We start from the raw sequence: 24381 nt of genomic DNA, 5'->3' as shown, positions 1-24381 counted from the left end.
TTCTTTTAACTGCTTTTAGTAAAGTACAAGAAGAGAGAAACTGTTTACACAGTTGGAATTTATAATTTAAAAATAAGCAGAATATAAAAATTAGTGATTTACTAAAACTACATGTCTTATCTGTTGCCAGCATCACATAGGCACAACTAAAAAGTGGGACATGAACAAGAACATAAGCTTCAGAGAGCGTTTGAACAACTACAGATGATAACTATACACTCAGTAGATTTTAAACGTGTTCTTCTCATTGTTCATTTATTTTGGGGATTGAATTGAAGCATTTCCTTTCTGAATACTTAGAGTTCCAATGGCAGCAAAAATATTACTTGATTTTGTGTTCCCAACCTACAAAATTCTAACCCATTTTTCAAGTGACAGAAAAAACCATTATACTGGCACTGTCATTAAAAACCTTTACAAAACCTTAACACTTACTCAGAAACTTCACTGCCCATATCAGCTTCACTATTCAAGAAAGATTAAAAAAAAAAAAAAGATTCAGAAACTAAAATCAGGGAAGCTCTCAGAAACCTTCAAAATTCCATAGCCTGAGGTATTGCCATGGCTTTAATGTCAATGCCATCAATTTCTTTGAGGTTCATGAACTCTTCCCTTATACATTAGTAACAGACTGGCCTACACAAACATCTACAAATGTCACCTCTGATTGTAGACACTAACATATTGCAAATGGATACAGCCAAATATTGCAAGGAATTCATGCCACACATTCAACCTTATGATCCATAGGCACAGGCAACCTTTTCTCATAATCTTCCTAAAAACTTGCATGATCGTAAACCTGAAGATCTGGTGTTCTGACTTAAAGAAATAAGAGAAAAAGCTCTAGAACCCGAATGAAAAAGTTTATATCAAATACTGCTAATAATGGACAGAAGAGGGCAACTCCAATATATTGATCCTTAAAGTCTCTCAATTAAAGAGGCATAAATAATCTTAGAATCCCTGGAAAGATGTCCTAATCAGAAATTTCAAAGATAATTATTTGTGGACCCCTCTAGAAACAGACAGTCTTGAAAGAAACAGAGTCCAGCGAAGATTTTTGGATCAAGTTGACAACTGTGTTTAGTAGACAGTCTATGCTTATCCGTGGAACAAGATGTAGATGACCAAACCTTCAGATTCTCATACTTTAATCTGAATGCTTTTGTTCTTTATCTTTTAGGTATTTTCTTCTGCTGTTGGGTGGGTGTGTGTGTGTGTGTGTGTGTATGCACATATCAGCTTTATTGAGATATAATTTACATACTGTACACTTCAGTAATTTAAAGTGTATATAATACAATGTTTTTAGTCCACTCACAGAGTTGTATGACTATCCCCACAATTAATTTTAGAACATTTTCATCATTCCCCAAAGAAGCCCTGTACCCATTTACAGTCACTCCCCTATTCTCTCATCATCTCTAGCCCTAAGTAACCAGTAATCTACTTTATGTCTCTATAGATATTCCTGTTCTGGACATTTCATATGAGTAAAATCATACAATATTGAACTTTTATTATTTGGTTTCTTTCGCTTGGCATCGTATTTTTAAGGTTCATCCATATTGTAGCACATATTAGTACTTCATTTTTTAACCCGAATACTACATTTTATGAATATCCCACGTTTTATTTCCCTGTTTATCAGTTGATCAACATTTAGATTGTTTGCACTTTTTGGATGTTATTAAAATAGTGTACATTGAAAACTTGGCGTGCAAGTTTTTATGTGGACATACGTTTTTATTTCTCTTGAGTAGACACCTAGAAGTAAAACTAATAGACCATATAGTATCCCTGTGTTGAACATTTTGAGTAACTGTTAGCCATTTTACATTCCCAGCAGCAGTGTATAAAGTTTCCAATTTCTACACATTCTTGCTCAATAGATCTTTCTTATATCTTTGTTTTTTATTATAGCCATACCAGCAGTTGTGAAGTGATATATCATTGTAATTTTGATTCAGATTTAATTGACAGCTAATAATGTTGAGCATCTGTTATTATACCTATTTGTCATTTGTATACCTTCTTCAAAGAAATGTCTATTCAGATCATTTTTTGTAGATGTTCTCTATCACGTTGAGAAAGTTCTCTTCTATTCCTAGTTTGTTGAGTTGTTTTTTCCCCCATCCTTAAGGGGTACTGGACTTTGTCAATTTGTTTTTCTACATCTATTCAGATGGTCACATGGTTTTGTCCTTTATTCTGTTAATCTCATGTATTATATTAATTGGTTTTTAGATGCCAAACCAATCTTGCATTCTTGGAACAAATTCCACTTGGAATGGAGTATAACCTTTTTATTTGTTGCTGGATTTGGTCTACAAGAACTTTTTGAGGATTTTTGCACGTATATTCCTAAAATATATTGTTCTATAGTTTTCTTTTTTGTGATATCTTTGTTTGGTTTTAGTATCAGGATAATACTAGCCTCAAAGAGTTGGGAAGTGTCTGCTCCTCCTCTCTACCTTTTGAGAAGAATTGGTACTAATTCTTCTTTAAATCTTTGGTTTTATTAAGCATTAAAGCCACCCAGGGCTGAGCTTTTTTGTGTGTGGAAAATTTGAAAATTACTAATTTAACCTATTTATTTATTATAGGTCTATTCAGATATTCTATTTTTTTCTTGAGTAATCTTTAGAAGTTTATGTCTTTCTAGGAATTTGTCAATATTGTCTATGTTGTCTAACTTATTGGCATACACTTTTTTGTAGTATTCCCTCAGTATTCTTTTTATTTCCATAAGGTCGGTAGTAATGTTCCTTTCACTCTTGATTCTAATAATTTGAGCCTTCTCTCTTTTTTTCTTGCTCATCTTTGTGAAAAGTTTGCCAATTTTGTTGATGTTTTCAAGGTACCAACTTTTAGATTGGTTTATTCTACCTATTGTTTTTGTATTCTCTCCTTTATTTTTCACTTAACATTTTATTAGTTCTTTCCTTCTGCTTACTTTAGGTTTAGTCGCTCTTCTTTTTCCAGAATTGTATGTAGAAGATTGGGTTTATTTATATGAGCCCTTACTTCTTTTTTAGATACAAATATTTAAATAATAAATTTCCCTTTATGCACCATTTCACTTCATTCAATACATTTTCGTGTGTTGGGCCCTCATTCTACATAATCTTGAAGTATTTTCTGATTGACTTTGTAGTTTCTTCCTTGTCCCATTATTTATTTAACAGTATGCTGTTTCCTTCTGTTATTTATAGGTTCTGGATTATTAGCAAATAATTGTTACCACTAAAGTAGCTATTTTTTGCACTGCTAGTCATTCCTTGGAATGATATTAATAAATACAATTTGCTTATAATTTGGCAACAAAAATGCTATAAACTGACTGTTAGATTTGTATACAATTTCCTTTGGATTCTACCCAGTTTACTTTGGTACTCTTGCAATGAAACCAAATGGTATTGTAGACACAACCTCTGTAGCACATTTTAGGTGGCAAACACTGTCACAGAACAGAATGCCAAAACTCCAAAACTTGCTATCGTATCACACCTACCAAGGGATGTCCTTTTCTCCTGTGAAAGAAAAATAACACCTTGGGACCCCAAATTCATTATGCCAAAGGGAAAGTAAAGCTTGGGAACTGAGTCATGCAAAAAACTATCTTCCTTTTGTTCCCAAACAGATAGCTGCAATTTCACATGCTTACTTTATTTTATGTAAAATGCAGGTTTACTGAGCATGAGAATAGTGCTTAAGTGACTTTTTCTTCTACTACCTTCTTTGCACATTTAAAACTGTTGGGAGCAAGCCCCCCAAAGTCTGGCCATAAACTGGCCCCAAAACTGGCCATAAATGAAATCTCTGCAGCAATGTAACATGTCCATAATGGTCATAACACCCACGCTGGAAGGTTGTGGGTTTACTGGAATGAGGACAAGGAACACCTGGCCCACCCAGGGCGGAAAACCACTTAAAGGTATTTTTAAGCCACAAACAAAAGCCTGAGTGATCTGTGTCTTAAGGGCGTGTTCCTGCTGCAATTAATTTGGCCCATCCCTTCGTTTCCTTTAAGGGATACTTTTAGTTAATTTAATATCTATAGAAACAATGCTAATGACTAGTTTGCTGTTAAAAAATACGTGGGTAAATCTCTGTTCAGGGCTCTCAGCTCTGAAGGCTGTGAGACCCCTGATTTCCCACTTCACACCTCTATATTTCTGTGTGTGTGTCCTTAATTCCTCTAGTGCTGCTGGGTTAGGGTCTCCCTGACCGAGCTGGTCTCTGCAAGTGGTGTCCATTCGTGGGGGCTCGAATCCAGGTCGAAGGGTCACCGGAGCGACAGCTGGAATGGAAAACTAGCTGGAGGACACCCAAGTACTCTTAAAGCAATCCCCGTGGTGAGTAAGAAGGGGAGCTTTCTGTTCCCAAACAGATAGCTGCAATTTCACATGCTTTATTTTATGTAAAATGCAGATTTACTGAGCATGAGAATAGTGCTTAAGTGACTTTTTCTTCTACTACCTTCTTTGCACATTTAAAACGTAGACTCACTGAGTGCTAATCAAACGTCACAAGAATGTAACCACTTGCCTCATTGCCTATCCTGCCTCTTTTTCTTCATCCCACCCCCACCTCCCCACTTGCTCTTTCCTATTTAAATATTGACGTTCCCAAAACCATATTTGGAAAATGTATGGCTCACAGATCCTACAGTAACTTGCATCTGTTTCCTAAGTGTGTCCTCAATCTTGGCAAAATAAACCTCTAGACAATTGAGATCTGCCTCAGTCACTTCCTGGTTTACATTTTGGCAACCACAAAGCAATTATTTGACTGGAGTTTGGCCCTGGCCTGCAGCACCTCTCCTATCAGGGCCCTGGTACCAGCTGAAGCTCTTTATCACTTTGATCAACTAAACAATTGGCTGAGGTCTGGGGGCTTCTTCCTCCAGAGATTGCTGATCTCACAAAACTTTGTGGTTGAGATCTCAGGTTTACTCTGCTGGAGAGCTCCTTTTCTTAGAGTTTACTGCATCTATAATGAAGAGCAATCTTCAGCTTGGGCCCCATCTCCAATAACGAACTCATTTGGAGTTTCATTTTGAGATTTGGTAGCTGAAGATCAAGGTTACTATCAGCTGGCTCTGACCTCTTCTTATGCTCAGAGATCTTGACTGTATTTAAATTGTGTGATCACTTTCTCAGCTTTTTGTGTTTTTTTTTACTACCTAAGAGGTTTCATTTACATAACAAGGCTGCTTTCCCAGCCTCTCTCTCTCTGTGCTATTAATTAAAAATTTTATAGAGATCTTATTCTAAATAAGTAATGGAAAGAAAAGATTTTGAACAGGACACATAGTAGTGTCACAGCTAGCCTTAAAAATTCTCTTGATAAAACTAAGAGCAAACAATATGGCCTAAAACAGATCTGGTAGTTAAAATTCTATGTCTTAGGTTTACTTCCTGAACAAGGAACAACAAAGACCACTCCATCTCGTGGTCTAATAGTTAAAATTCTCCACTTTTCCCTCCACAGCATGGGTTTGATTCCTGGGCAGGGAACTAGCCCCTCTTGGTTTGATATTTGTGTATCTTTTGGGGTACCAATTTATTATTTATCATTTCTTCTTCTTTGGACAGCCTTTGATTCCCTGCCTTCTTCCATCCATGGGGGGCACGCAAGGCTTTTGGGCCTCTGTATGTCGACGGACAGCTGAGAATCTAAGACCCTAGATAATAAGGCCTGACAGAAATGTGCATTATACCCCATTTATGGCTAGCAAATTTTTCTACTCTGAGCTATCTTTGGGGTGATCCTGGATCTTGTAAAAAATTGCTTGCCGCCTCTTTTTAGATAAGTCATGTGCCCATGGTTAAGTCATGTTTCTTAAGGCACTTCGGAAGGTAACTGTTGGTAAAGAAATTCAAAAGCCAGAAATATCAACTGTTTGTCCTAGGTAAAATCTAGTAAAAAGAGATGTGAAATAATTTTTTTTTTTTTTTTTGAGATGGAGTCTCACTCTGTCACCCAGGCTGGAGTGCAGTGGTGCGATCTTGGCTCACTGCAACCTCCGCCTCCCAGACTCAAGTGATTCTCCTGCCTCAGCCTCCCGAGTAGCTGGGATTATAGGCACATGCCACCAGGACCAGCTGATTTTTTTGTATTTTTAGTAGAGACGGGGTTTCACCGTGTTAGCCAGGATGGTCTCGATCTCCTGACCTTGTGATCTGCCTGCCTTGTGATCTGCCTGCCTCGGCTTCCCAAAATGCTGGGATTACAGGCGTGAGCCACCACACCCGGCTGAAATAATTTTTTTTTTTAAAAGATCTTTATTGTCACAAGTCAATTTAATTTGTAAACTAAAAATTGTATCTGACACAAGTCATAATCAAGTTAAGATGTTCATTTTGCCAAGGTTAAAGACACATCAGGGAGACAAGTCTGTACCTTTCTCCAAAGATGATTATGAGGGCTTCAATATTTAAAGGGAAAAAGCAGGCTAGAGAGAAATGCGGGAGGGTAAGTTCACATTACTCTATCCACATGTTGCAGGAGAAATGGAGCAGGTACAGGAATAGTCAATTATGTATTCTTCTCATGCTCAGTAAATCAGCACTTTACATAAGATAAGATGAACATAGAATAGCTACCTAGGGAGATATTTAACCTTCTATCTGTAGCTCTGTGGTTAAGAAAAAAGGGAAAGGCAGCTTCTTGCATGACTCAGCTTACAGCTTAATTTTTTTCCTTTTGGTACAGTGAATTGGGGTCTCAAGTTTTTATTTTCATTTCACATTTCTCCCCCCAACCTTTTAAAAAATCATTTGGAGAAAGCATTTTAGAAGAACATGAGTCTCTGCTCTTGGATCTTGTCTGATCTTTCACGTCTAGGACAGTTTATTTGTAGATGAATAGGTCCCATGTTGTTAGGAAAACTCATTTTAGCAGGTTGTGAAATCTCATGTCTTACAAAACAAAAAATAGGGGGAGAAGTAGAGAAATAAAACACAAAAACAAAAGAGAAAAATCCTTGAAAACTAATATAGGCCATATTACTCTGAAGTCCATGAAAATGGTTTATGTATATAAACAGATGGCTGTTATTTTCTTCTGAAGTTTAAATTGTCTTATTACAGTTCTCAGGGCATTAAGGAAAGCATGGCTTACTTTTTATTGATTTCGAATCAGGAAAAATGGGGAAAAAAGGGAAAAAAAGAAGGAAAAAATTGAAAACATTATTTTGGAGGCTCGTAACCAGGAATAATTTCAGAATTCAGTCCAAATTGTAGAAAATAATAAAAATTTAAAAACATTATTAGGCAAGGCTAGAATCTAATAACAAGTGTACTATAGTTTATTTTGAAACATGATTTTTCTCTCTCCAATTCCCCAATTTTATAAAGACAAAATCATAATAGAACCAGTTTATTTGTAAAATGTTTTAGTCCCATTAAATGTGGCTTGATTAGATGCATTAAGTGCAGCAAGAATAATCATTTCCCCTATAAGCTCTCTTTAAGAAAAAAAATGGCTTTGCTGGAACCTTTTTCATAAGGAGTCTAGGATTAGACCTTATTATAATCCTTGGGCCCAGCCAAGGATTTAAGTGTGACTGCAGATACCTGTGTGAATTGGGTGAATTCCTCACTTTTCAAGGTCCCAAGAAAACCTGAGGTTCCTGGGACTGTCAGAAAGTGACATTCTTTACTTATCACAGGTCAGGACCCTGTAAAGGACAGGGTATGGGGCCAGTTTTTCTAAAGGGCTTTTGTCAGCTCTATATGTCAGTATCATTTTCTCAAGAGTGTCTGAAAATGTCATTCTGGTCAAAGCCTTGGTAAAATAACCAGTGTCTCCAGTTATGCCATCTTATAATAAAAAAGAGATTCTTACTGAACTTATGCAAATAACTATACTGTCATAAATTAAGCAGAAAACAAAATAGTTTGTAAGTTTGGAGAAATTAAGTTGAGAGAAGACATTATGTTTTAAATTTTGCTCATAAGAGTATACTTTACTGAGGCCGGCCATGATGGCTCAAACCTGTAATCCCAGCACTTTGGGAGGCCAAGGTGGGCGGATCACTTGAGGTCAGGTTTTTGAGAACAGCCTGGCCAACATGGTGAAACCTGATCTTTACTAAAAATACAAAAATTAGCTGGGTGTGGTGGCAGGTGCCTGTAATCGCAGCTACTCAGGAGGCTGAGGTGAGAGGATCACTTGAACCTGGGTGGCAGAGGTTGCATTGAGCTGAGATTGTGCCACTGCACTCCAGCCTAGGTGACAGAGCAAGACTCTGTCTCAATTAAAAAAAAAAAAAAAAAAATATATATATATATATATATACTTTACTCAAATATTAAAAGCTGTAAATAGCTTAAAAGAAAAAAAAGGTTTCTTGACTCTGAAAAACAAAAAACAAAATCAGCAAATGTTTTAAACAAAGGGTCATAAAAGATTATTTCAATTGTCTGTTAGTTCAGTCCATGCAATTAACTTCTGGTCAATATTGGATCAGCAATCCTCATGAATACATCAGCTCTCCATGAGAGTCCTAGAAGATTTTCTCTCCATTTCAATTACACAGTCTCTAAATGTGAATTCCACAAAGTTCTATAGCTGATTATAAACCACACTATGAAAGGATCAAAGTAAATCAACAATTGTAGATGACAAAAGTTGTAGAGCAGCCATGGTTAGAGACACAACTGACAAGGAAATTTGGTTACTTCTGTGGCATACAACAATTTTACACATAATAATCGTAATTACTACTGACAACATATATTGAGACATATCAGAATCACAGGAATATTCTACGATTTTAGGACACACACTAATAACACATTTATATAAATATAACCCAAAGTAGGTTAAACACCATTTCATATTTGACAGTGCTTTCTGTATAATTTTTTTTGTAGAAAATAAGCCAAATATGGCTGTTTTGGACTTCAGGGGACCTAATATCAAAACATTAATGAGTTTAAAAGGACTGAATTTAGTATTTGATTTTAGAAAGTTTGTCATATATGAAAAGTTTAAAATACAGGATATCACAAAATAGGATCACAGGTCATTGTAAAATAAGTCATTCATTTAGCCAAAATGATAACTCAAAGATGTAAAAAACAATGGCCAAACCCTTTATACTTTGAGACAGGAGACTTAATTTCCCAAACAGTAAGCTCTAATAAAGACAGCATTAGGTCAAGACCAATTAAAGGTCTCTCAAATCTTATAAATAAATCTACTAAATTTTAAACATCTTGACTATAAGATATAATTCAATAAACCTTTTTATAACCTTTTATATTTTTAAAAAAGTAGATTAATGCTCCACGAAAGCCATATTAATCTGACACAGGGGCCCAGTTGCTGGTCTTGCATCAGTGTACCTTTGATACTAATGTTTAATTTATAGAGAAACCCTGAACTAATTTTGTCTCTCAAAATTGGCCCTTACAATCTCATGTGCCCACCTCTTCTGCAGTAGTCCCTGGGATTGAGGAGTTGAAGAGTTTTAATTTCTGTTCCTGTGGTCTTATTATAAACACACTTTGTTTTGACTGTCATCTTCTCCTGAGTCTGAAGATGAGGCTTTAACTGCTGTCAATGTTTAAAATTTAGCAGGGCTTGGTGTCTTTTTCAGACCCAGGAGTCAAAGGAGTCAAAGCCAACTTAACAGCACAAGGATTTCAAAAGCAACACAAAGTTAAATAGATGTTAATAACTTTAACTTAAAAAAAATGTAACTCTCAGTTTCCATAAGCAAATCAAAACTTAGTAACAATTATATAGGACTTATTTCAATAAAACATAAATCTTTTTTGTTAGTCCAGTTACCAAAAGTCAAACAAACAAAGAAAAAAAAACACTTTCTGCAGTGTGACTGCTTTTCCGTATAGGGAGTCTATTTAGATAACCTGAAAGTCAAAACTAATGAAAATGTACTGGAATTAGTTAGACATAGGAAGAGTGTTTCCTGAGTTGTAAGTGAACATTTTTGGTTTCATAGAACAATTTAAAGCCAAAGCACAGAATGTTATACTGGGAGAAAATATTTCCCTTATAACTTCAAGATAAAACGTTTTAGTGTCAGGCTGCAATAGCAGTTAAAAACCTGAAGGAAAAATTTACAGGAGCTGACAAAAAAGTTGAGAGAGAGAGAGATATCATCACCGTCCTTCTCAAAGGTGAGACAGCTAAAAACAGCAAGGTGCAATATAAATTGAACTTCTGGTTTAAAAACAAATGAAAATCTCTTGTAATTTTATTAAAATAATACATTAAGAAAAATTTTTGTTCTAACCAATTCTTTAGTGTATTAGTGTATTTTTAATATCATAGATCAATCTCTAGAAAGTCTATTATAAATAATTTCCTTGTAATTGTAGACAACTTGATCACATAAAATTTTTTTCACATAAATCCTCTTTTTATAATCCCTTATGACATACACAAACCACTTATGACATGCTTGGACTTCCTGTTTTATTGTAAACATCCTTCTTTCCTAAATAACCAGTCATTTTATTTTAGGACAAAAATTTACCATACAAGATTCTTTCTCATATAAAATAATTTTCTTTTTAACCTTCCTTACCAGAATACCTCTTTATATTTGTAACTGTCTTTACATCTTTCCTATTTACTGGTTCTTTTTATCCTGTTTCATAAATAACCTTAAAATTACACAAAAATAATTTTCCTTTAAATAAGAACACCTTTTTTTTTTTGAGACGGAGTCTCGCTCTGTCGCCCAGGCTGGAGTGCAGTGCCTCAATCTCGGCTCACTGTAAGCTCCGCCTTCTGGGTTCCTGCCATTCTCCTGCCTCAGCCTCCCAAGTAGCTGGGACCACAGGCGCCCGCCACCACCCCGGCTAATTTTTTCTATTTTTTAGTAGAGACGGGGTTTCACCGTGTTAGCCAGGATGGTCTCGATCTCCTGACCTCGTGATCCGCCTGCCTCCGGCTCCCAAAGTGCTGGGATTACAGGCATGGGCCACCGCTCCTGGCCATAACAACACATTTTTTAAGAAAAATGTTTTCCCGGTGGCAGTAGCGGCAGCCGCGACAAAGGCGGAGGCAGCGTTCCAACTGGCCCCTGGCTTCGACCCCCTGTGGAGCAGGAGAGAGCCTCCGCCCCGGCCAGGCACGAGCTACACGCCGCCAGCGACCCTGGCCTCTTGGGGGCACCGCGCTCACCCAGGGGCTGCACAGGCACCCAGAGCCAAACTCCAAGATGACAGGCAAGCTCAGCAAGAAGAAGGGCTACAATGTGAACGACGAGAAAGCCAAGGACAAAGACAAGAAGGATGAGGACGTGGCAAGGGAAGAGGAGGATCCCCGAAGGAGAGCGAGCCCCAGGCAGTGGCGGAGCCCACCGAGGCCATGGAGGGCAAGGAGAAGCCTGACCAGGACGCGGAGGGCAAGGCCGACGAGAAGGAGGATGAGAAGGATGCGGCGGCCGCCAAGGAGGAGGCTCTGAAGGAGGAGACTGAGAAGACAAGAGGGCACGGCAGAGGCCAAGGCTGACCCCCCTGAGAAAGAGCAGGCGGCCCCCGACCCCGCTGCGGACGGCGAGGCCCCCAAAGTTGCCGAGGCCACCACGGCCCGGGCCAAGAGCACGGACCCTGCCACTGCGGAGGAGCCCAGCAAGGAGGAAGGGGAACCTGAAAAGACTGAGGCGCCTGCAGCTCCTGCCACCCAGGAGACCAAAAGCGACGGGCCCCAGCTTCAGACTCAAACCCCGGCAGCTCGGAGCCTGCCCTTTCTTTCAAGGAGACCCCCGCCGCCAGGAAGCCCCTAGTTCCACACCCAAGGCCCAGGCCCCACAGCCTCCGCAGAAGAGCCCAAGCCGGTGGAGGCCCTGGCAGCTAATTCCGATCAAACCGTGGCCGTGAAAGAGTGACAAGGACAGCATATCGGAAAAATAGTACCACTTAAAACAATCTCCTCTCTGTCTCTCTCTATCTCATCTCCTTTCTCTCTCCTTTCCTCTCTCTCTGTCTCCTCTCCCTCTCCCTCGTATACTAACTTGTTTCAAATTGGAAGTAATGATATGTATGCCCAAGGAAAAATAAAGGATGTTGTCCCATCAAGGGAGGGAGTGGGCGGGAGAATGCAAATAGTATTTTTGTGGGGAAATATCTAATGTACCTTCAGTCAACTTTACCGAGAAGTCCTGGATTTCCAAGATCCGCGTCTGAAAGTGCAGTACATCATTTGTACCTGAAACTGCCACCACATGCGCTCCTCCACCACTGACAGTTGAATAGCTTTTCTTCTGCAGTGGGAGTTGGGAGTGATGCGTTTGATTCTGCCCGCAGCGCCTGTGCCAAGGCAATCAGGTCTTTATGAGAGTAGTATTTTCTGTTTTCTTTTTAATTTACAGCCTTTCTTATTTTGATTTTTTTTAATGTTGTGGATGAATGCCAGCTTTCAGACAGAGCCCACTTAGCTTGTCCACATGGATCTCAATGCCAATATTCCATTCTTCCTCTCCAGATATTTTTGGGAGTGACAAACATTCTCTCATCCTACTTAGCCTACCTAGAATTCTCATGATGAGTTAATGCATATCCGTGGTTGGATGCACCTGTAGTTCTGTTTATTGGTCAGTGGAAATGAAAAAAAAAAATCTGCGTTCATTGTAGTTCCAGTTTCTCCTCCACTCTGTGTCACAAACACCAACACAACACTCATTGGAAAATGGAAAAAAAAAAGTACAACGGATGCATTGAAATTATACGTAATTGTATAAATGGTGCAACAGTAATAAAGTTAAACAATTAAAAAGAAAAAAAAAAAGAAAAATGTTTTCCCATAATATAATTTTAACAAAATTGGGAATGACTCAGACATTTAATGAGTATCTATTATTTAATTTAACATAACGTTAGGTTCTAAGTTATATGACAAGTTTATTTATAAGCATTTATTTTATTATCTTTACTGAAGTAATTTTTAAAATAAATTACCTAGCCTACTTATAAAAACCGTGTTAGTCATTATTTAATGTTACTTCCCTGTTAACTATATCTTGTGAGTTTCAGGTGTTTACCTAAGTAAGAACCTTAAGGTTAAATGTGTGTGTGTTTTTTTTAAATAACTCAGGATTTAGCTGTTTTCATTAAATCAACAATATTAAATGCCCTATTTATCAACAAATTACACCAACATATATAATACTCTTGTGGGCTGCATTTCTAGCTTTATAAACCTCATGCCAAATTTTGACAGCTTATAATATCTAGTAGAGGTAAATTTTAAACTGCTTGACCAATGACTCTAAACAACAATGTATATTGACAATTCTGAAGATATTTCGAATTTTATTTTACCAATAACTTTAAAACCAGCTTATTTATTAAGAATTTACTTAAGTTACATAAACTTGAAAAAGCATTTGGGCTTAAGGTTTCTGTTTTTCTAATAAAGTATTTGATTTAAGCCCCTTTTTTCCCTTTAAGGCCAAATAATTAGAGCTGTTTTATATATGTTTGATAATGAAACATATACATGATACATAAATACATACATGTATTAGACACACAGGTAGAAATAGATCTTACAGATTCATAAGACCTCCTCCTTTTTTGCCTCTTATTGTAGACTTCCAACTTTTTTTTTTTTTTTAGACAGAGTCTCACTCTGTGGCCCAGGCTGTAGTGCAGTGGCGTGATGTTGGCTCACTGCAACCTCTACCTCCTGAGTTCAAGCAATTCTCCTGTCTCAGCCGCCTAAATAGTTGGAATTACAGGCAAGCACCACCACACTCAGGTAATTTTTGTATTTTTAGTAGAGACAGAGTTTTGCCATGTTAGCCAGGCTGGTCTTGAACTCCTGGCCTTAAGTGATCCGTCAGCCTTGGCCTCCAAAAGGACTGGGATTACAGGCACGAGCCCCCTTGCCTGGCTCCAATTTCTTGATAATTTGTTTCATTACCCTAGGCAATTGTCAGGTAGATAGCCCTAAATTTGTATACTGAAGGAACAACTCTCGGGTGAAAATCAGCAAAATTTACTTCTCAAAGGAAAGAGAGAGAGAGAATCTGGTGTGTTAACAGGGTGATTAAAAAATGGATACCAAGTCAGACATAAAATTATAGAAATCTACCACAGGATTGTATAAAGAGACCAATCGCACTTAGATAGGTTTAAATGTAGTCTTTGTTTTAACTGGATCTCTGAGCTCTGAGCAGAGCCCACATTGAATCCTGGGTCTCCAAAAGGAGAGAGAAATCATGGGACTAGGCCACATAATGCTTTTACGGTGTTACTTTGTTACAAAGATGTTGCTCTGAGTGTCTAAGCACCCTTTCTTATTCTAAACACCCAAGAGTAGCCCCTGTAATAATAACTATTTCAGTTTAAAAAAATCAGAAAACAAAATATAGAAGCAAGGAGTTTAAGATCTGAGAGGAACTTGTTTATACTCTTGGGGTTCCATAAGGAAAAACAGAGGTTTTGCCCCAAAAAAGTCTGGCATCTTCTCTTGTTTTCTTTAAGGAATCCCAGCTCCAATTTCTTGATAATTTGTCTCATTACCATTGTTAAAATTATTTCCAGTGCCTCATGCAGCAGAGGGTGGGAAGAGAAAGGAGAGACAGGCAAAAGTAAATAGAAAAAGCAGAATTCAGTTGACTGAGAAGAAAAAAACTTTTTTTCAAAAACACGATCCTAGAAGACAAAAAAAGTAAAGTCCTTTTACATACACACAGACACACACACACACACACACACACAGATTGCGGATACTATCTTTTAATTAAGCTGCGTTTTAACTGTTGAGGTCTTAAAAAATCCTTTTAAATATTATTGCCATATTTTAGCTGGGAAAAGCTGCTGATATTTCAAAGGTAAAACAAATCTCAAACCAGAAAGGACTTGATTCATAACCAGCCAACCCAGGCGGTCATGGTAAAAAAAAAAGGGCAGAATCTTTGCTGCTGAACTACTGCATAGGGAGACTACCATTGCTCCTTTAGTTTAGTTTGGCTAGCAGAAGGTGGTCTTGCCATGTAAATAAAGCCTCTCAGGTAATCAAAATGTTTCTTTTTTTACTTTTGCTGGTGTTTTTTTCTTTTTTTTTTTTTTGGCTGCAGGAATTTAGCCAATTCAGAGGAATTCTTCCCCATAATTATGGAACTTTCTTACAGATTTTACCAAGTCAGGTAGAGCTGGTCAACCCAATAAGAAAAAGACTAAAATAACAACAACAACTTAAACAAATAAAAAAAAAAGTTAAGCTAAATAAACAGATGATTGCAGAATTTATATGATTACTGGGTACTCTAATGGTAAGGAGAAATTAAGACCAGCTAGTTGTTAATCTTAACTTTTAGTCATTGAGGAGAATTTCCAAGACAAAACTGCAATCCAGCTGCTTAGCTAGGAATACGGCTTGGGCTGAAAACTTCTATCGTCTTAGAAACGGGAATAAACCTCACACTCACCGTCCCTGTTGGAAGCAAGCTGAAACTCCAAAAAAAGAAGTTGGCTATTGTCTATCATCATGGTGAAGCGGCGTCGTCTGGGGTAAATACCTGGGGTTCATCGTCTCGCACCAAGAAGATTAAGGACAGAGTTCCCTCCATTGTTCATTGATTCGTAAACCAAAATGTATCTGTGACAGGTCTCAATCAATTGAGAAGAGTTTATTTATTTATTTATTTATTTATTTTTTGCCAAGGTTAAGGACAGATCTGGGTGTCTTTCTCCAAAGATGATTGTGATGGCTTTAATATTTAAAGGGGAAAGTGGCCTGGAGGGGAGCAAGGGAGGGTATGATCATATTACTGTATCCACATGTTGTAGGAGAAATGGAGCAGGTACAGGAATAGTCAATTATGTGTTCTTCTCATGCTCAGTAAATCAGCACTTTACATAAAGTTCAGGTGAACATGGAGTAGCTACCTGGGGAGATATTTCACCTTTTTATCTGTAGCTCTCTGCTTAAGAACAAAGGGAAAAACAGCTTCTTGCATGATTCAGCTTTCAGCTTAATTTTTTTTCCTTTAGGCATAGTGAATTGGGGTCCCAGGTTTTTATTTTTCTTTCACAAATTAAAACTGATATTTAGACTATTTCTTGGTCCACTAAATTTCTCTCATCCTAAACTCCTGCTAGCCACATGTACTCTCTCTGTTCATTTCCCTATTTATTTATATCAGCACTTCCTTCTTCTTGCCAATTTCAGTGCCACGTAAGGGAATAACAACAAAAATCTAACACCCTGGGATACCTTCAGAGAAAACAGAAAAGACACTGCAGACTTCTTTTTGGGAGAAACTCCTGTGTTTTTTTTGTTTGTTTGTTTGGTTGGTTAGTTGGTTTTGTTTTTGTTTTTGTTTTTTTGTTTTTGTTTTTCCATCAGGGAGTCCTAAGAACTGTAAATGAACATGTTAGCACTAGGGAACATATCCTAGTCATGTGGCACCAAAGTATGTTACTGGTGGCAAATGCATATATGTCTGCCACAACCTCCATTCCTGCCTGCTCAGAACAAAGAATTCAGCTGAGGGGCATAAGGCACAGTGAGAGACTGAGGCAAGTTTTAGCGGGAGTAAAAGTTTACTAAACAGTATTAGAGCAGGAATGAAAGGAAGTAAAGTACACTTGGAAGAGCACCAAGTGGGCAACTTGAGCGATTAAACTGCATGGTTTGACTTTTGATTTGAGGTTTTACATGTTGGCATGCATCCAGGGGCTTGTGTCCCTTCTCCCCTAATTCTTCCCTCCGGGTGGGCTATCCACCTGAGCAGTGGCCTGCCAGCACTTGAGAGGCTCCGCAAGCACAAGTGTGTTTAGCAAATGTGTTTATGGAAGTTGTGCACATGCTCAGTTGAGGCATTCTTCCCTTACCAGTCAGGTGTTTCTAGAGGAAGGTCATAGACTAGTTAAACTCCACCATTTTGCCTATTAGTGCACATGCTTGAGCCCCCTCACCTGTGAACCCCCAAAATTTGAGACAGGTTTCAATTAATTTAGAAAGTTTATTTTGCCAAGGTTGAAGACTTGCCCAGTGACACAGCCTCAGGAAGTCCTGATGACATGTGCCCAAGGTGGTCCGGCCACAGCTTGGTTTTATACATTTTAGGGAGACATGAGACATCAGTCACTATGTAAGAAGTACATTAGTTCCATCTGGAAAGGCGGAGACAGCTCAAAGCAAGGCCCCCCTACTGGGGGCTTCCCAGTAACAGGTAGGTGAGAGACAGATGGTTGCATTCTTTTGAGTTTCTGATACGTCTTTCCAAAGGAGGCAATCAGAATATGTGTCTGCCTCTGTGAGCAAAAGGAATTACTTGAATAGAATAGGAGGCAGATTTGCCCTGAGCAGTTCCCATCTTGAAGGGTCCCAAGATATTTTTCTTTCACATTTTCCCCCTTTTCTTTTTTAACATCTTTGGAGAAAGCATTTTTACAACAGAATGAGTCTGCAGTCTCAGGAAAGGTCATCTGACCTTTCCTGGCTAGGATGGTTTATTCCTAGATTGGTAGGTCTGGAAAGCTCATTTTTAGCAGGTTGTGAAGTCTCATGTCCTGTGAAGAGAAAATAGGTGGGGGGAGGAAGGGAGGAAAAAAACAACAAACAAAAGAACAATCCTGAAAAAATTGATATAGGCCACATTACTCTGCAGTCCATAATAGTAGGCAGGTATGAAAGTGGCTTATGTATGTAAATAGGTTATGTTATATTTTTCTGAAGTTTAAGTTGTCTGGCTTCAGTTCCCAGAGTTTTTAGAAAGCATAGCTTAGTCTTCAGTGACTCCAAATTAGGAAAAATGGAGAAAAAAAAAAGAAAGAAAAAAATTGAAAACATTATTTTGAAGGCTTGTAGCCAAGAAAAATTAGCATTCAGTCCAAACTCTAGAAAAATAATAAAAATTTTTTAAAAAATAGGCAAGACTAGAATCTAACAACAGGGGTACAATTGTTTTAGAAGATAATTTGTTTTTCTCTCTTCAGTTTCGCATATGACTAAAGACAAATCATGATAGGATTGGTTTGTTTATTATACTTGGCCTAACTATTTGTATACAATGCAGCAAGAATGATTATTTTTTACATAGGCTTTTAAATTGGCTCTGATGGAACTTTGTTCCATAGGAGGAATCTCAGATAAGACTTCGTAAAACCCAGCCCAGCCATGGGTTTATGCCATGAAATACCCATGAGTTGGGTGAAATTTCCTCTCCTCTTGAGGTTCCAAGATAAACCTGGGGCATCTGCACCTGCCAAAAAGTGACATTCTTTACTTACACCGGTCAGAAACCCTGTTCAGGGACTGTGTATACAGAATATGAGGCCAGTTTTTCCAAGGGCTTTATTGGCTCCATAAGTCAAGTTTGATTCCTTATAAGGAAAGCACATGATTCCAGTCAAAGCCTTGGTAAAATAACCAAATTCTCCAAATGTGTCCTGTTACAAATGAAAACAGATTCTTATTGCACTTATGCAAATAACTGTATTGCCATAAGTTAAGAATACTCACAAATAGTTTCCAAATTCTGGAGAAATCAGATAGAGAGAAACAACCATGCCACAAATTTTGTTCATAGGGGTATACTAAATTGTTAAAATCTATCAATAGCTCAAAAGAAAAGTCATAAGACTCGGAAAAGCAAAACAAAGGACCAGCAAATATTTTGAGCAAAAAGTCAAAAAGATTGGTTCAGTCCATGCAGTTAATTCCTGTTAATTCCTGCTTGATACTCATGAACATTTAGCTCTCCATGAGTCCTGAAAGTTCTTCCTCTATTCTGATGTCACAATCTCCAAAGTTATCAGGAACCTGCATTCAAGAGCACCTATTGGAGTTTTATAGCTGATTATAAAACCACCTCCTAAAAAGGACTAAAACAAGACAACAATTGTCCATGGATGAAAAAAAAGTTGTTTTTGAGACGGAGTCTCACTCAGTCGCCCAGGCTGGAGTGCAGTGGCGTGATCTCGGCTTACTGCAAGCTCTGCCTCCTGGGTTCACCCCATTCTCCTGCCTCAGCCTCCTGAGTAGCTGGGACTACAGGCGCCTGCCACCATGCCAAGCTAATTTTTTTCTATTTTTAGTAGAGATGAGGTTTTACCGTGTTTGTCAGGATGGTCTCGATCTCCTGACCTCGTGATCGCCTGTCTCAGCCTCTCAAAGTACTGGGATTACAGGCGTGAGCCACCAAGCCCGGCCTTGCAGGAGGGGCTGACTTTTCCTTTTTGGAGCCAAACAGGATCTTTTTTATCTTCTTTTCAAGTAGCCCAAATGACACAAGACCAGTATTGACACATCTCACAAAAATATGATTCTTGACAGATATACTTATTTTTTTTTAACTGTGTAACTTTTTTTTCCAATGTAGAGAACCATATCCTATTCCATGCTGCTTACTATCAATAGTGGCACAAGCAGCAAATTTTAAGGTTACATTTTTGGGACCCCTCTTTCTTCTGTTGTAGCTATTACTTTACTTGTGTCACTTAGAGAACAACCAGTTCTCAGTCTTACTTCAAAGACTGTGATCATGGGCGGTTCAAAGGGGTCATAGCACACATCAGGCTGGTCACTTCCTGGATTACATACTTTGTGCTGGGTGTTATTATACAGGCAGGTTCCTTTTGGAGTTCCTAGGCATTCATAATAACTATAAAATAATAGGACTCTAGCAATCTTTTGTCCCACCTCAGTGACTTGATGTATATACTGGGAACAGCCGTCAGTCTGAGGAAAGTCAGTTGAAGCCTTACTGTACAAGTCCAAATTTTAAGGAAAATGAGTCCTGCAATGAGTTTCCTCATGCTTCGGCCATGCGTGGACCAGTCAGCTTCTGGGTGTGACTGGAGCAGGGCTTGTCGTCTTCTTCAGAGTCACTTTGCAGGGGTTGGCGAAGCTCCTCCCATCCACCTACAGCTCCCAGTCTACTGATGTTTAAGGGTGGTCTCGGAGGTTGGGCCTAGTAGAATAAACTGAGTCCAACACCTCTACACAGTTTATGTTTAACTGGGCTCTCTGATACCAGGAGTAAGGTGGCGGGATTAGGGTGTTGCAAACTTCAATGGTTATGTGGGGATTTTCACAGAGCAAGCTTTGGTATCTAGTTAGTCTAGCATTCATTAGCTAATGATGTCCTTTGGTATTTATTAAAATCATCACAGCATGGGGGGGCTTTATGTTTAGGTTTTGCCTAAGAGATAGCTTATCTGCTTCTTGTGCTAGCAGGGCCATTGCTACCAGGGCCCTTAAACATGGGGGCCAACCTTTGGAAACCCCATCTAGTTGTTTTGAGAGATAGGCCACTGGCCTTGGCCAGGGCCCTACAGTCTGGGTTAAAACTCCAACTGCCGTTTTTTTTGACACATAGAGTGTAAAGGGTTTTGTCAGGTCAGGTAGCCTCAGGGCTGGGGCTGACATGAGTTTTTCTTTTTAACTCATGAAAAGCTCGTTGCTGTTGGTTGTAATAGATGTAGTGTATCTAATTTACATTTTTATTGACTGTCATCTACCAAAATATTGACTTCAGTCCTGTAGCTATTTGATTTCAAGCTTTAAATGAATCTGGTATTCCTTGTGGGGCTCCAATTGCATCTAAATAGATGTGAGAGTTGAAAGATCTATAAGGGGCTTCTCTCGCTTTACGATGTCTTATTTTTTTTTCCTCTGGTTGATGAGATGCCAGGGTGAAAGGGATAGCCAAATGGACTAAAGCACAAGTGCCACTTCTAGTTATTCGGCAGAGTGTCCAGTAAAGGTCCACCACAATACCACCACACATCTGCTCAGGGATGAACAAGGGCTGACTGATTGATAAACTCTTGAAAATTCTTAAGCTCACTGCATCCTTCAGGTCTCCAAGGAATGCTAAGTCTCCTCCCTGCGGTGAGAGATGTGAAGTGAACTTAATGTTGGGAGATGGAAGCTGGATGGCCCCCGGGGGCTGACCCGCAAGGACTTCAGGATATAGCAGAGAGAGCTTGGCATGACTTATTACTCCAGGCTGTAGAATCCTGGAAAAGAGCTACCATGCAGCCCACGCCTGGTCGACTGGAGGACCACCTTAGTGGAAAGAGGACATTCTGAGCCTCTGGCCTGCCATGTGCACAAGCATAACAATTGCTTTTTTTTAATGTGCAGATGGAATATTTGATCCATTTCAACCAGGCATTTGCATCTTGGTATGCTGTCTTAATTGCCAAAGTTTGTTTTAAGTCTTTAACTTCTGTGATTCTTTAGTAAAATGAATGTTTACTTTAGCACCTATTTTTATTAGTTTTTAGGCCAAAGAAAGCTAAACACCATTTTATATTTAATAATGCTTCTTATATGATTTTTATACCAGATAAGCTAAATTTTACCTTTATATTAGTGTGTTACTAATGTTAAACTTAATTTTAATAAAACCTTGTAGACATATTTATCCAATTTTTCATGTTTGACTATAAGGTAAGATTTTATAGACTCTTTTTAACCTTTTATAATTTTTGTTAAAGAGCAGGTTGATGCTTTAAGAAAAACCTGTTGCATTTTTACTTTAATGTCTAGTTTACAGAAAAACTGGATGATACCTTTTTAACTTTAGTTAATATGTTTACACACAGAATTTTCTTTACAATTAATGTTTTAAAACTTGCTTAAACTTTTAAAACAATAATTTTTTTAACCTTTTAATGTAGGTAAAAATTCACATTCTTATGCCTCCTTATAATCTTTTTATCAAAGGTATATTTTACACTTTTTATACACCCTGCACATAAACTGTTTATTCAATAGTGCTCAGGAGGCCTTATTACTTTTAAATTATACAACATTTTTTGCATAAAATTTTTGATAACATTTTTTCTTTCACAACTTTCACAGACAATTTTTTAACATGTCTTAACTTTCTGACTTATTACAAACATTTTTTTCTTTAAACAACCAGTTAATTTATTTCAGGACAAGAATTTACCATATAACATTCTTTTTATATAAATTCTGCCTCCCCCCTTTTTCCCCTTTTTTAAAGCGAACTTTCTTTATGTCTTTGGACTAGACTGTCTAAGGCTACAAGATTAGAAGTTACCATAATACATGCTACACTGTTAACTTTTAGCAAACTTCACTTTTGTTGAAAACCTTATAAGTTTGGGATTTTAATTATCCTTTGCTATTAATAAGACCTTGTTTAGTGTAAACCTAGAATTGGTATAGATGGCCTCTTTTTTTTCTCTGCTGGTCTTTCCTTGCCTCTGCCAGCTGCTCATGCTGCTGTTCTCTTTACTGTCGGGGGGAAGGGGGTCTAAAACCAGCTGTAACTGTCTATGTACAGAAACTGGTCTGGGTGCCTTGGCTTACAGGTTACCTTGTGCCATACCTTTGAAACAAGGGGCCTGTCCAGGCTTCCTTCAGATGGGCAACCCACCTTTAATGCTGGCCAGTCTATTTCACACAAAGTTCTAAGTTTTCCTGGTGTCACAATAACACTGTAATCTCCCTTAAATTCTTTCTTGAAAAAATTTTTTTTTCTCCGAGACAAAATTCCACACTCACATCACACACACTCACCACAAGACAAAGAATGGGCAAAGAGGGCACACACACATTTTTACCGTTTATACCAAACCAAAGTCATGTAATTCAAAATCCGAGTACCAAAATATTCAAGCCAAGTCAAAACCAAAACCAAAGTATCCAGCAATTCAAATCAAGTCAAATCCAGAACAAAAGTGCCAATGCAGGCACACCGTGGGTGATCAAGCCACGCTTCCACTCAGATGGAGTGGGGCAAGTTCCAAAGACTAGTCTTACCAACTTTTAGATGTCCAGACTCCAAGTGCCAGTTCCTTCCCGGTGTTCAGCCACTGTGTTGATCCTCCACGGGGGCCTGCTACGCGCTGCTCCGGCGAGGCGTTCCACCGGGGCAATTTCCTACCTGGCAGCGCTCTTTGGATCACATCACTCAGGCTGGCCGGAGTCCCCTGCAGGGATGCTCCACGGGGCAGGCCTAAGCCGCCTAAGGGGCTGCCTCAGCCATCCATCAGTCACCTTGTTTCCCTCTCAGGGGACCAAGAAATGTAGCAGAACGAGCTGCAGACAAAACCTCTCAGACACCAAGTTGTAGAAGGAAGGGCTTTATTCAGATGAGAGCATCAGCAAGCTACCGCCTCAAAATCCAAGCTCCCCGAGTGCACAATTTCTGTCCCTTTTAAGGGCTCACAACACTAAAGATTTCACATGAAAGAGTCGTGATTGATTTGAGCAAGCAGGGGGGTACGTGACGGGCTGCATGCACCGGTGGTCAGAGTGAGACAGAACAGGGCAGGGAGTATCACAGTGTTCTTTTATACAATGTCGGGAATCTATGAATAACATTGGTTTCTAAGTTATGAGTTGATTTTTAACTACTGGGTTTAGGCCAAGCAGGCCCAGGCCTGGTTTCGGGCCTGGAGCCGGACTGCCTGTCTTTGATTTCACTTCCTTGTTTTTTTCTTTAAATAGGTATTGAGTATAAAACAATATGAAAGGGTCTCTTTCTTCCTTTAGGGAGGCTGAGGCAGGAGAATTGCTTGAACGTGGAGGCGGAGGTTGCAGTGAGCCGAGATGCCACCATTGCCCTCCTGTCTGGGCAGCAAGAACAAAACTCCATCTCAAAAAAAAAAAAAAAAAAAAGATTTGACCTAATTGACTCCATCTTGCTCTTAACCTCCAAGCTGTCCTTGTTCATTCCTGGGCATAGGCTGAACTAACTTTGGGAGGAACTTAGTTTACAATTTAGTTATGAAACAAAGATGATAACAGTCCTTTCCCAAAACAAACCTTCCCATTGTCTGGAAACTAGACTGCCTATAGCTGCAGGATTAGAAGTTATAGTAATCTTACTAAATTCAAGATGTAGCTATTTTCACTATACCCATATCAATGTCTTATTTATTAAAAATTACACAAGCAAAGATCATTCTGATTTGGGTTGGGTTTTGTAACCCTTATGTCAAATTTTGACACCTTATAGTATTTGGCAGGGGTAAGTATGAAATTGCTTGATTAACAAATACAAACAAAAATGTATGCTGGCAATTCTTAACACATTTCTAATATTACTTTGCCAATAATTTTAAAGCTAGCTTATTTATTAAAGATTTTATTTGTTACATAAACTTGAAAAAGCATTTGACTAGTCGTTTTTTAGTATCTGATTTAAGCACTTTTATTTTTATGTCAATTAACTAGAGCTCTTTTTAGTAGTGAAACATTTTGTATACGACACATAAATACACAAAAAGACATATTAGGCATACAGATGGAAGTACATTTTATAGATTTATAAAGACCCAGTCGGGTGCGGTGGCTCATGACTGTAATCCCAGCACTCTGGGAGGCCGAGGCAGGTGGATCACCTGAGGTAGGAGTTCGAGACAAGCCTGACCAGCACGGAGAAACCCCGTC

The 24381-nt window shown here is 38.5% G+C and overlaps 1 long non-coding RNA gene and 1 pseudogene across 1 annotated transcript in view; one reads left to right on the top strand and one right to left on the bottom strand.

The window, feature by feature from the left end:
• The window catches only part of LOC129011668 (brain acid soluble protein 1-like), a 20560-nt pseudogene extending 7777 nt beyond the window's left edge, over positions 1-12783 (top strand).
• Positions 1-24381, bottom strand: part of LOC129011669 (uncharacterized) — a 26110-nt gene extending 1729 nt beyond the window's left edge. Inside the window, exons 1-2 of the long non-coding RNA XR_008493392.2 lie at positions 22747-24381; positions 12127-12299 (exon numbers count right to left, since the gene is read on the bottom strand). This is a non-coding gene — a long non-coding RNA (uncharacterized LOC129011669). The remainder of the gene's footprint in view (positions 1-12126; positions 12300-22746) is intronic.

Source organism: Pongo pygmaeus, chromosome 14 (assembly GCF_028885625.2).
Source record: "Pongo pygmaeus isolate AG05252 chromosome 14, NHGRI_mPonPyg2-v2.0_pri, whole genome shotgun sequence".
NCBI classification, from domain to species: domain Eukaryota; kingdom Metazoa; phylum Chordata; class Mammalia; order Primates; family Hominidae; genus Pongo; species Pongo pygmaeus.
Note: the sequence above shows the minus strand (reverse complement) of the source record. Positions and strands in the feature narration are given on the sequence as shown.